A 13,544-nucleotide genomic window follows, 5' to 3' on the forward strand; every position below is an offset into this window, starting at 1 on the left:
TATCTTAATTCAAACTGGATGAATGACTATGCCTTTATTTTACCAATACACGCAAATGCCTAATCTCTGTTTAATTTGTGGAATGACTGCGACTGTACTTAAGGCTGGTAAAATTAAATCCCATTTTAGTACTTTAGTTCTTTAACATTGCCTTTCCAAATGGCAGTTCTGCCAGAAATTAAAAGAAATGAGTATTTAAAAACAGGTTATACCTTGTCTACGGCAATTTTCACCAGTGCTGCAATGGATGCCCAGAAGGCCACTGTAGCATCTCAGCCATTTAGAACATAACCATTATTGGATGCGGAGCTAGTTAAAGACTGTACCCTGGTAATAGTGGAAGACCTTTTTTTTTTCCCAGATGACAAAAACAAAGATCACATTGTTACCATGTTAAGTAAGTTCTGCTTTTGATTTTCACAGTAGTGAGATAGATTGAGGTAATCTGTTATTAAATCATTTCTAAACTGATTACTGAACTTAGATCTACTGATCACTTCACTCTAGTAACTGGCAAATTAAATGATAGAAAAGCGAAGGCCCAGGTATCAGTATTTGTCTGACATATTAAATGAGAATAACTGTGCACGTGAAGACATTTTTTTTAGCATTTAAAGAAATTTTTGAAAAAAAATGACTTGAATTTAAGTAAAGCTAACCTTTCTGTAATAGATGGAGGGTCTTCTATGATTGGAAGGTGAAGGGTTTTGCATCTGATCTGATTGCTGCAATAAATGTATTGCATTGCATCCTTCACCAGACTGTTTTATGTGCAAAACTGTCAGGAAGTCTGACAAATGCAATGTAAATGTAAATTATATTCGATCAACATCCAGCCTTCAGCTCTGCATTTTCAAACTGATGCTAAAGGAGCAAGGTGCACAATATGGGGATCTCTTGAAACATAATGATAATCGTTGGCAGAGCAGGGGAGATGTCCTGAAGCACTTCTTTGCTCAGTGCTGACTAACATTTTATTCAACCAAAAAAAACTAAAAACATCCAAGGCATTTGGTCAATTCATGAGACCCCTCATCAGTTAGTTGTCTATCTACTGTATGTGGTACTGACACATTTTGGGCTCACAACAAATACCGATAGGACAACAACCGCAAACTTGCGCCCTTTTTGTGTTGACGATCTTCAGGTCGACATACTTGTGTGAGTTGAGTTTTTCTAGAGTAAACCTGATTAAGAACACCCACCAAAGCTGCCTCACAGATGTTCATCTTATGAGGTGCATGCCTGGTGCGTTGACATCGTAAACTCCTTTTTTCAAGTTGACAGCAGATTGCAAAGACCAGTTTGTTCATTAGTCCTGTTCTTATTTATACATGTATGTTTAGTGTTCATTTGTTTTAACTGCAAACACGTGTATTATTTTTAACTTTATTTCATGTTATCGCCTGTAAGTTCCAGGGGAGTTACAGAGAAGACCAGACAACTGTCAATTTTTTCACATTGCTTCACAAAGCAATTTGTTTTGAATTCCCTGTTATGGTTTAATTTGATTTGATTGAGGTGAATTACAGTACACTATTTTGATTTTAATTTATTGATGAGATTAGTATAATAGACAAATACATAAATACAAAATGTGCATATATACATTATATTCATAGTGAGGAGAATAGTGCTGCAAAAATACATATGTTTACCTTAAAAATTTAATTAAAAATAATTTTAAATGCCATTATATCATTTTCCAAACCCACTTAACCTTGAGCAGTTTTGTGTGAGGCTGGAGCCGATCCCAGAAAGCACAGAGCACAAGACAGGAACAACCCTCCGGACAGGGTGCCAGTCCATCCCAGGGGAATATTTTAAATAATATTAAATGATAATAATACCAACAATAGTAATTGTTTAAATAATAGCAAAAATTATTTTAAAATGAGCACATTTAATGTCCTGTTGTATCAAAACTGGTATCTGTTTTTGTTGTTGCCCAAACCATGTTGATGTATGTTTTAAGTGGCCCTCCAGAAGGACAACTTGAACATACCAGTTCTAGGCTTCTATTAACATTAACCAAATATTACAGCCAAACCAAAAAAGTCTGCTGTTCTGTCTCTTTGTGACACAAAACTTAACATTGACTTTTTGACCATATTTTATCATTATTAAATCTAAAATATATAAAAATAAAATGGTGACATTGTGCAATAACACCTAAAATAAAATATACATTATAAAGAATTAAAACTAAAAAGAATTGTCAAGTAAGATCAGAAATAAAATCATGTAAAAAAGACGACTGGAAATTTTTTTCCCCCCCAAACATTTTCGATCTGTGGTTGGTTGAATCCGTGGGTACAGAACCCGCAGATAAGATGTACCAACTGTAGATATATATATATAGATATATGAAGGATATACATACACAGAACAATTTGTAAAATGACATCAGAATATTATTTATTTTTTACCTGGAACAATTTTTGTCTGGTTTGATGTTGCCAGGTGGTCTTTAACACATAGAAGCCAGTGGTATTGTTTAGTATATTTAAGACAGATGTAGTTATTTTCTGGCAGGGGTGATACGTTGCCCTTCCAGGGTTTGATATAAAATGTTTATTTCAAACTAGCCAACCCGCGGCGTAGCATACGCCGCATAATTATTTATTGATGGGCGAACATTCCTGAAAGACAGTTGTCCAAATGGGGTGGGTTTGAGGATACAACTGAGTGAATGAAAAGATGGAACTCTGGAGAGAGCAACATACAGTTGTCCGTGACTGAAAACTGGTTTTAGCAGATACAGGCATATCTTTTGGAAAGTTTGGCCCTGTGCCTTATTAATTGCAAAGGCCAATCTAACAGGAAATTGTCTGCGTGTAAAACTAAAAGGCAAATTTGAATCTGATGGGGTCAGGGATATCCAGGGAATAAGGACAGTTTGTGAGGTAGCAGCTGCGATAGTCTTACACTCCAGTACATTGTGGTGAATGCTAGTAACAGAAAGTCTAGTGCCATTACAGAGACCTTTTGCTGGCAGGAGGTTTCTGAGAAGCATGATGACTGAACCAATTTTAATTTTGAGTTTATGCGGAGGCATGCCAGTTGGAATAAGACTATTAAGAAATTCTTCAGGGAATGAAAGTTGATCTGCAGGATCGTCTGTGACGATGGAGTCAACGATGGTGAAAGTCACTTCGTCGGTAGGGATAAGTTCCAGCAGTTGTTCATTAAGGTGTAGCGAGTTTTTTGTTGGTGATGCTTAATATAGCTCGCATGCAGAGTTGTTCCAGAGTGACAGTTGAGAAGTCGATATCACCATATAGTTGTTGAACGGGATCAGAAATAAAAGGAAAACAATGTGAAGGCAATGTCACAGGTGTTCTGTTTTTCCCATCTCCAACATCGAGGAGCTATTTTGCGAAATGTTGTTCTTCAGGAAGAGCTCTCATATTTGTCGTCAGTGTAAGAACATGTATGTGATGCCACAAAGGTTGCTTGTTAATGCAACTGGCAACAGTAAGTGCTCGGGAGCCACACATAATGACGGGGAGAATTTGTCGGAAATCTCCACCCAATAGTATTGTTTTGCCTCCAAATGGCTGCGTGTCACCTGTGAGGTCATGTAATAACCTGTCAACTGCCTGGAATGTGTATGCATGTGTTATTGGCGCCTCGTCCCATATTATCAATTTGGATTGCAGAAGATGTTGAGCATGTGGCAAGGTAGGTTTGATGTTGCATGTGGAAGTAGTATTCAGCCTCAACGGTATTTTAAAAACGGAATGTGCAGTTTGTCCACCCGGTAACAATGTTTCAGCTATTCCTGTAGATGCTACGGTTGTTGAAATGTCTCCCCTAGCTCTGATGGTATGAGTTAGGGTTTTGTAGACAAAGGTTTTCCCTGTTCCTGTAGGACCATCTAAGAAGAAGCATGTTTGTCGGGGATGGGAATCGCTGTATGCAGCGTGTAAAACAGTGTCAACAGCGTGTTTCTGTTCTGTGTTGAGTTTGTCGTAGTGTTCCATAGCATGTGAGTGTTCAGCCTGAGCGTCGAAGGTGGGAGATGAATGACACAGTGGAGGAATGTCAGTGGGTGGTAGCTGTAATTTGTGCAGGTTGAGGCCATGTGGTTGCAGCATGTCATTAATTTCTGCGAGAGCATACATGCACGCGGTGCGTGTGGAATATTTTGTGAGAAAGTCCTCAGAAAGGGAGAGTTTATGCGTGTCCCAAAGGGGTAGAACGTTGTGGGGTTCGCCGAAGACACAGATGAAAACAAAAAGTTCTTACAAGAATGGTGGCATTCGTATCTGGGATGCCTCTGTTAGAGTATCATGCCATATCTTTTCATCTTTAAGAAGACCTAATTGTTGACAAGCTTCTTTGAAAGTGTCACATTCGACGCCGTTGACCGTTCGTAGATGGTGGAAACTTGTGACGCCTACGGAATGGGTAAGGAGAAGTCTGAGGTAATAACGTTCGGTGTTGTTAATGGCAACAACAGGCATTCTACTGATCACTTTTGTGCCTCCTCTGATTCTCATTTTCCAGAGGACTTTTGGAATGTGTAATGTTGGGGAACATCAGTGTAATGTAACTCCATGGTTTCGGGATCTGTCTTGTTGAGTTCATACCATGCTAAGAGCATAGTGTTTTTGTTGGCTTGTCTTTGTAGTGCTTGTTCCTCGTAACCCTCATGAAAGAAGATGACTTGTTGTTCTGGCAAATGAACTGGTAATCGTGTAATAACGTGAGATTTTCCTGAAAGACTGTACTCGTTCAAACGCCACATAGCCTCAGGAGCACTAACATACCTACCGTCAAGGAAAGTCTGTATTTCGTCATGTTGGAAAACACCATCGGCTGGCTCCCTGTGAAGTGCAATGGATGCAGCGTCGTGTCCTTTGTAGACATACTTATATACAGTAGATACATTGAATGGACGCGCAAACTTCAACGTTAATATGAGCATTGAATTTCTGAGAAAGCCAGGGATTGTAAGGAACTATCCAACAGTTGTCAATATCGTATTTGCCAACAATGGCAGTTCTCCCCTGTCTTCGGCGGTATATGGGGTATCCTTGTGTGTTTTATTGAGTCTTGGCATTGAAGTCCTTTGGGAAATTTTTGGTACACGTGCCGTCTTTCATGTAAGGTGAGTTGGCGTTCAGCGTTCCACATGGACCATGTACCATGCATTTAGTGACAATTTGGAAAAGTCGAGGGTGTATTTCGGGATTTGGAAGCTCAGGGCAGACAAATTTGTCTATATCATCCTTGGTCCTTATTTTGGATTGTAAGTCAAGTGTAAGTAACATATGGCAATGAGGCAATCCTCGTTTTTGGAATTCAATGACGAAGATGTAAGCGAGAACATTGCCGAAAATATTCTTCTCCAGAATATCTGTTAGGAAATCTCGCAGTTTGATATGAAAGACGCGAGCAACGATGTAGGTCTGTGTTCTGTTTGCTCATGATGGGAAATGGCGTTAGAGATTTCTGGCCAAGCAGGATTGCAGGTGAAGGTTAGGAATAAGTCAGGCTTTCCACATTTGCAGACAATTGCCATCATGTCTTGGTAGTTCTGTTGCATGTACCTTGGACTGCCTTGAGAGGTAGAGGGAAGAATGATCAATTGTCCAGGGCGGAGGTTATGGTGTTGTGCTTTCGCAGCGACAGCATCCAGCAGACCACTGTATTGCTCTACACGCAAATCTTGTTGATGGGACCGTAGGTAATGTGAAAGCGCGCCTTCTGTTCTGACATATGCGTCGACAACGTATTGCTGGAAGAGTTTGCCACTGGAATGCAAGACTCTAAATGAAGATCTCATGGCATGCCTGTAAGCATAAAATTGGAGCTGCGTGACTCGTGTTCTTTTCGCGGTTCGCTTTTCCTCAACATGGGTCAATTGTATGTGCCAGCCTGGATCTCCGTAAGGGAATAGCAGTGGATAAACCACAGGGTCACAGTTCATATTGAGTACAGAGATACGCTTGCAAGCATCTCCCCTTGGGTATATGCAAATGTCGCATTGTGCAGGAGGTTCCCCGTCTTCACCTACAAAGATAGCAGCAACATCAGTTTGACAGGATGGGGCGTTATACCTTGTCATATCCAGAGTTGGATTTTTCCATGAATACCATTCGTACAGCAGCAACAGGGTTAATGTGAGTGATAATGTCATGCATTTGCATGTAAGACTTAGTGAAGGGATTAACCTGTCATCATTTTGTCTAGTTGCAGCAACAAAATGTCACTGCAAGCGCTGTTACATTCCTTTTGTAAACGTTGAGTGATAGCCTCAGCAGAATCGAAGATATATAACTGACCGTATCATGGTGATGTGTCAGGATTGGTATATAAAGGTGAGACCTGGTGATAAATTTGACCGTGGATTCTGAAAGCATATGGTCCGTGGCCAGATGGTTGAGCGATGTTTATAGATACTTTGAGTAAGTCGAGTGTAATTGTGGAAAACAATTTAGATCAGCTAACATCACATTATAATGTGACCTTGAGAGATGCTTTGGACACAGTGGCTCCCCTTAAAAAAAAAGTGATCAAAGCACATAGAAACTCTCCCTGGTTTAATGAAAACACTCGAGCTCTTAAATTAGAGTGTCGAAAACTGGAGCGCAGATGGAGAACAACAAAGCTACATGTCTTTCAAATTGCATGGACAGAGAGTGTTAATAAATATAAAACAGCCCTCTTTAAAGCTTGGTCAGAATATTATTCTACATTAATAGATAGCAATAATAAAAATCCTCGGGTACTGTTTAGAACAGTGGCTAAATTAACAAATGGAAATTCAGATCAACAGTGCAAAATACCAACAGATATTAGTAGTACAGACTTTATGAACTTCTTCAATGAGAAAATTAAAAATATAAGATCCCAGATCTCTGCATCACAGTACAAACCAAATACTAGCTTAGCAGACCCTCTCTCACATTGCACTCAGCACTTTAGTAATTTTAATCCTGTAACTGAGCAGGAAGTCTTAAGTTTAATTTCTAAAATGAAGCCCACTACTTGTTCCCTAGATCCAGTGCGAGTCCTCCTCCTTTCTGCTTCCCGCAGGTATTTGCGTCTCTGTCCACTCTAACTGTGTTAAACTCGGGTAGCTCCACGTTAGCATCTGGGATGGTGGTAGTTAGCCACGTTTCGCAAAAGCACAACAAACTGCGTTCTCTGTAGGTTCTGACATTTTTCACCAGCACAGCCAGTTCGTTGATCTTATTTGGTAGTGAGTTCACATTTCCCAGGATCACAGAAGGCACAGAAGGCTTAAATGACCACTTTCTCGCAAGCCGCTTCATTTTTAGCTTAGTGCCGGCTCTGCTGCCACAATATCGCCTTCTTACCTCGTCGGGTAAATAGGGAACCACACCGACACTAGCATTTGTTCTCAGCGCTTGAAGTTGACTACTTGAATAGACGAGTCTCGGAGTGTAAAAATCCATGTCCACATTGTAATAGTAAAAGTGTCCAGGGAACAAATCCACATAAAAGAAAGTAATAGGAGTGATCAATAAAAAATAACAAAGAGAAAAATAAAAGGTAGAAAAATAAAGTCATACACGTAGCTGCTGAAAAGGCTGCCACTCTCGGCGGCGCCTGAGTCAAAAAAAAAAAAAACATATTTGGAAGATAAGACAGGTCCTTGTTTTAGTTCTGGTTTTTCATAATCACACTGAGTATCCATCTCTTGTAGTATTTTTGCTCAGAAGCATTCTTGGTCAGGTGATTTATTACAAGTGTGCTAATCATCTAAACTAGACTTGTTTGTGCGAGAGCCAATTCTGTATTTAGTCAAAGTATTTTTTTAAATCTATAGAACAATAATTAATGTTAATTCTGTTAAACTGCATGATGAAATATTTATAGAAGGATAAGAAAAACTACCCAGCACCAGCATTCTGGTATCATACCATACTGTTAAAAAAAGTATCTTGATTGATTGATTGATTGGTATGGTCAGTTACAGACCAGACAAATGATATTCTGTGTCACTACTATAGCTTATAGTACAGTGCAGCAGCAATTTAACTGCAGCAATTTAAGGCAGAAATAAACTCCATAGCAATATAAACTTTACATTTTAGCATCTAAAAGCAATAAAGCAAACATTCCAATTTTGCTTTATTTATTGTATAGAGACTTCTTTAGAAACTCAAACACATTCACATTCTCTAAACTGATAAACTGGGAGCCTACAACAGCAGGGAACACAATAGATGAATACTTCTGTATGCATTAGCATTAAAAATAATAATAGTTTAAAAAATGTTATTCAATAAAATGTCCTTTAATCAAGGCTTGAATGGACATGTACACCACTAATTCAAATGGCTGTGTAATTAAACAAGCACAATTTGATATTGAAACAGATGAAAAATTTGTAGGTTTAATTCTCTTTACAAGAGATCTATAAGACTTTTGAGCCAGTAGGTTCATTAAAACTTTTATCTACTTCACCTTGTCACATTAGGGCCTTGAATGTCTGAGCCCTTGACATCAGGATACAAGAACAATCTTACTAATAGGCATCAAATCACAAAGATGATGAATGTAAACCTGAACAAATCTTAATCAGAAATTCCAGGAAGACCAACAAGGTTTCTGACCTTTATGTTTCCAATAAGTCTTTCATTTCTGCTGATAGGATCAATATGTAGGAGGCAATCCAGTGTCTGGGTGATATGAGAAGTCTGGAATATACTCAAGTATCAAGTCAATTAAATTTAATTTATATATACCGCCAGATGGAGCTGTCCCTGCTGCATGGAAGTGCCCCGAATACCAGCAGGGAATCATGGACGATGGAGTTTTCCTTTACAGCCCTGCTGGATATCACAGGGGCCAACAGAAGACGCTGCAGGGAGGCCCAGAGAGGAGTTTGTGCCCTATAACCCGGAAGTTTGTCGTAGGCAAGTTCCGGGTTGAAGAAAAGGACTTTTTATCTGACCCGGAAGTGATAAGAAATCACATGGACTGTAGGATGGGAAACACTTCCGGGTCAGGGTGTATAAAAGGACGATGGGAAATCCCAGACGTTGAGCTGAGCTGGGAGGAAGGGTGGCAAAGTGTCTGGGAGTGTGGAGGATTGATTATTGATTGTTGTTTGTTTATTGATTTATTATTGAGTATTGTGGAGAGGAGGGTGCTTTGTGCACTGTATTGTCCAAATAAATATAATTATTGGACTTTTACCTGGTGTCTGGAGTCGAGTCTGAGGGTTCAAGGGGTCACGGAGACCTCAAACTATCACAATATATATATATATATATATATATATATATATATATATATATATATATATATATATATTCTTCCTTGCTCACCACAATAGTACAGTACAAACCACTCAGCAGCACAGTCTACAGATCAATCTTTCTCTTCTTCACTACCAGTCCTCCTTCTCCTCCTCCTCCTCCTGCTCCAGCAAGCTTTGTCTCTCTTCCTCCCAAATCTAGCGCTCTGAATGGAGTAAGGCAGCTTCTTTTATGTTACACCTGGGAGTGCTCCAGGTGGCTCATTGGGATTAACTGGAACTTCTCCCAGGTGTGATGGAAACCCAAAGTAGGGTTTTACAGCTCCCCCTGGCAGCACCCACAGAACACAGTAGGGTTGTGACAAACTCCAACTCCCAGCATGCCCTGCAGGTGCCACATCCACCTAGGAGAGCAGCTCTCTAGCATCCCAGGGAAGGTAGTGCCCTTTGGATCCCCTCTGCCCTGTTCCTTCCATCCAGCTGGTATCAAGGCCGGGTAATGGTTGTGACCACCTGTCACAACATATATGCCTACACACATTTAATATTTTATATATATATCCATCCATCCATCCATTTTCCAACCCGCTGAATCCGAACACAGGGTCACGGGGGTCTGCTGGAGCCAATCCCAGCCAACACAGGGCACAAGGCAGGAACCAATCCTGGGCAGGGTGCCAACCCACCGCAGTTTATATATATATATATATATATATATATATATATATATAAATACAAGCTTAACACACTTGAATTTTAAGGGGTTTTATTTAATTTTATTTATTTATTTATTGCGCATAGCACACTGCGTTTATGAGTGAAAGTGCTTTACATAAAAATATATTAAAGTTTAATAAAAAAAACAACGTGCCATATGTACATAAAAATATAAGCACATACATGTATATTGTATATTTACATGATGTTCTTATCCATCAATATTTTATAAAATACACTGCCTGACTTGTAGAATCTTGGCGATGAGTGGCCAGTTTAATAAACTTGACAGACTTTTCATTTTCTGAAGAACTATGTGCTCGTTAGTTGTCTTTTATCAGAGATCTTATAAACTGCTGCTGTTTTCCAGTCCTCCCCATTGCCAATTGGGCATACCTTAGCTGAACCTATTTCTAATTTCATTTGCACTGATATACATTATAATTAAAATAGTCTTAAGAACACCAAAATGAACAATATCTTAAAAAAAATGTTAAGATGCTTGGTGACTCCAAATTAGCAGCGAGTGCTTCTACTCATATAAATAAAAGAATGTGTAAATGACCCAGAAGGAACAGCCTTACATTTTTTTTTTAAACAATTAACTGGACAGGGAAAGTCATTTCTGTTCAGGAAAGACTATCTGAGACAATGTTTTCTGCTTTGCTAGCATGACATTGCAGATTAAGCACTTGTTGTGCAACCAAAATTTAACATAATATTGGTAGTACAGGGAGTCCTCGGGTTACAACGTCTCGACATACAACGTTTCGATTTTACAGTGCTCACTCCCATAAAAATTTTAAAAAAAATTGAGATGTGAGAAAGAATAAAGGTAAGGATTTTTTTTACACTCTTTTTTTCTGTTACTACAGTACAGCGTACTGTACAGTATATTTACAGTATGTCCTTTTCCTGTGGCTTAGTTGTGTTTTTATGTTCTAGATTATGATTTTGCAAATGTGTTAAGATAGGTAACTGACTTAGGCTAGAGTGTGTTTCGACTTACACCAAAACTCGGGTTACATCACTGTTGTAGGAATGGAACTGTGTCATAACCCGAGGACCCCCTGTATTAGGGTGTTGTGCCTGAAGAAGGGGCCTGAGTTGCCTCGAAAGCTTGCATATTGTAATCTTTGTAGTTAGCCAATAAAAGGTGTCATTTTGCTTGACTTCTCACTACGAACATAATATTGGTAAATCTGCTTTATCAATTCAGGGTCACTGTGCAAGGACACTGTTCCATCACATTGTCCACTTCTACATACAAACCAACTGTATACAGGGCCAAATATGAATCAACAGTTAACATACTAGTTACTACCACGTCTCTGGTGGTATGGTAAAAAACTGGAGTGCCCACAGGAAAAGCCCCTGGAGAGACAGGAAAATATGCAAGGTTGCATGCAGACAGCAACTAGCCATGGCATTCACATAGCAGCACTAACCATTGAACCAACATGCACTGTACCAAATTCTGTATTCCACAGTCCACATCATAGCCTTTCCATGGTCCGATTCAAGCAGAGCAACATAACTTTGTTCCACATACGTTATAAGACTGCACATTAAAACAAATTCTCATTTTTGTTCACTACTGATTACCTGGTTTTGAAAGTGGTGAGTGGAAAATATGATTCTGTTCACACTTATTCTAATTCTAGACATTTGAATTGCAATTCAATGACTTTTGAGTGTAACATTAAAAAATCAAAAGTTGTGTGAGAATTCTAAGAATTTACTATTATGTAAATACTTTATAAATGCTGCAAAAGAGTCAAAAGTTTTTTTGGTTTCTGTTATTATCAGAATACTACTCCTTGTAAGTGATAGGAGTGATAATTTTAGAAAAGTTTTTCAAAAAAAAAAAAAAACAGAATGGATTTTACATTCTGCTATCCTTTCCACTGAAAATCAAGTTGCTTCTTCCCTTAATTTCAGCGAAATTAAAGATTTTGCAATAATTTATATCAAGAAAAATTGAATCTTGATTACATCCTTTACAATTGCATTTGATTACATTATTTGCAGAGAAAATCATCATCTGAAAAAAATAATGCATGTGCATGTAGAAAAATAAAAATTAGCAATATGAAGTATAGGGTATATGGGTGGTACCAGTCACTTGTCCTGGACATCCAAGACCTTTTACTGTATGATCCTCCTCCTCCTCTAATTCCATGCTAAAAATGAAATAAATGAAAAATTCCATTTAAAAAATGAAACATCTGCTTTTCATTAATAGCATATTTTCTTGATGTCATGATGATGTGAGTATAAGCTTTGTCACCTACTAAAAACTTACTCTGCCTTTTTTTCTCCTTGAGACTAAATATAGCCTACAGTACCCTTTTTAAATTCAGCTTTTCTACCATTTTTCATAATTATATTTTCAAAAATGTGAAGAAATGCATTAATATTATTATGCCTTTCATTGGATATAAAGGAAGCTATAGTTAATGTACATGGACTCTTGTGATCATAGCATGAAAGAGTGACGTGCACCTCCTGTATATTTTATCTCTTTTGATCTACAGGCATAGTGCTATAAGACAGTTTCTATTTTAAATGCGAGCATTTGCAGGTAAGGGAATGTAAATAATTGTATGCCAAAGATAGAAGACACCGCAATAAATTAGATAATCAGATCTATACCTGAATAGCACTTACAGGTGAATGATAAATCAAATTGCAGGCTGCATTTGCCGAGGCCCCATATGCTTAATCTAACTTAAGTTACTTCTCATGAGTGATTTATATTCAAGAAAGTAATGTATTATTACAATAAATCTTCAATCTTGGCACGACTCCCCAAATAAAAAATGAGCTATTAAAAAAAATGTGTCAGAGTGAGTGTTTGGTTTCACAAAAATGTATTTTGAGGAAACAGATTTTTATTTTTTTTTTAGAATTTTTTTGGCATTATTTGAAGAAAACAACATTACATATAATCATGTCAAACTTAACAAACCATAATTCAAACCTCGCCCAAGAGAAAGAGAGGAGAACCACAAATAAGAGCAAATCTATAACAATAAAAAAGAAAAGAATGTCCTTTTCCCGGATATAAATGCTTATTCTAAGATTTGATTAATTAGATCTTTCTTGCCATATTTTAACGTTTTGAACTGATCCTCTAAGTGAGAGTATATTTTTTTCTAATTTCACATAGTATAGAATATCAGTTACCCAATGACTTATAACAGGGGGGCTGGGATTTTTCTAGCTGAGCAGGATAAACCATCATGCTAAGTAGTGTGGTATAGACAACTGCAAAAACGTGGCCTGGTGAGGTTGGAGCTAAAATGTAGCATTCACATGTTGAATCATGTCCTGGATATAGTCAGTCAGTCAGTCATTGTCCAACCTGCTATATCCTAACACAGGGTCATGGGGGTCTGCTGGAGCCAATCCCAGCCAACACAGGGCACAAGGCAGGAACAAATCCCTGTCCTGGATATATTTTGTATAATTTTAAACAAGATAAATATGCTCGATAAAAGATTTTAAGTTGGATGATTAAATGTTTTGCACATATGGATCTGGATTCTATGTATGGCAGCTTTCCACATCTTCTTCAAGCGAT

The 13,544-nt window shown here is 38.2% G+C and overlaps 1 protein-coding gene and 1 long non-coding RNA gene across 2 annotated transcripts in view; one reads left to right on the top strand and one right to left on the bottom strand.

Moving 5' to 3' along the window:
- cdh13 (cadherin 13, H-cadherin (heart)) overlaps positions 1-13,544 on the bottom strand; it is a 1,360,987-nt gene that overhangs the window by 724,495 nt on the left and 622,948 nt on the right. The gene's annotated exons all lie outside the window — the stretch shown is intronic.
- Positions 10,667-13,544, top strand: part of LOC114658104 (uncharacterized) — a 44,976-nt gene continuing 42,098 nt past the window's right edge. Inside the window, exon 1 of the long non-coding RNA XR_003717312.2 lies at positions 10,667-10,793. This is a non-coding gene — a long non-coding RNA (uncharacterized LOC114658104). The remainder of the gene's footprint in view (positions 10,794-13,544) is intronic.

The sequence above is a fragment of the Erpetoichthys calabaricus genome, chromosome 9, assembly GCF_900747795.2.
Source record: "Erpetoichthys calabaricus chromosome 9, fErpCal1.3, whole genome shotgun sequence".
Taxonomy (NCBI): Eukaryota; Metazoa; Chordata; class Cladistia; order Polypteriformes; family Polypteridae; genus Erpetoichthys; species Erpetoichthys calabaricus.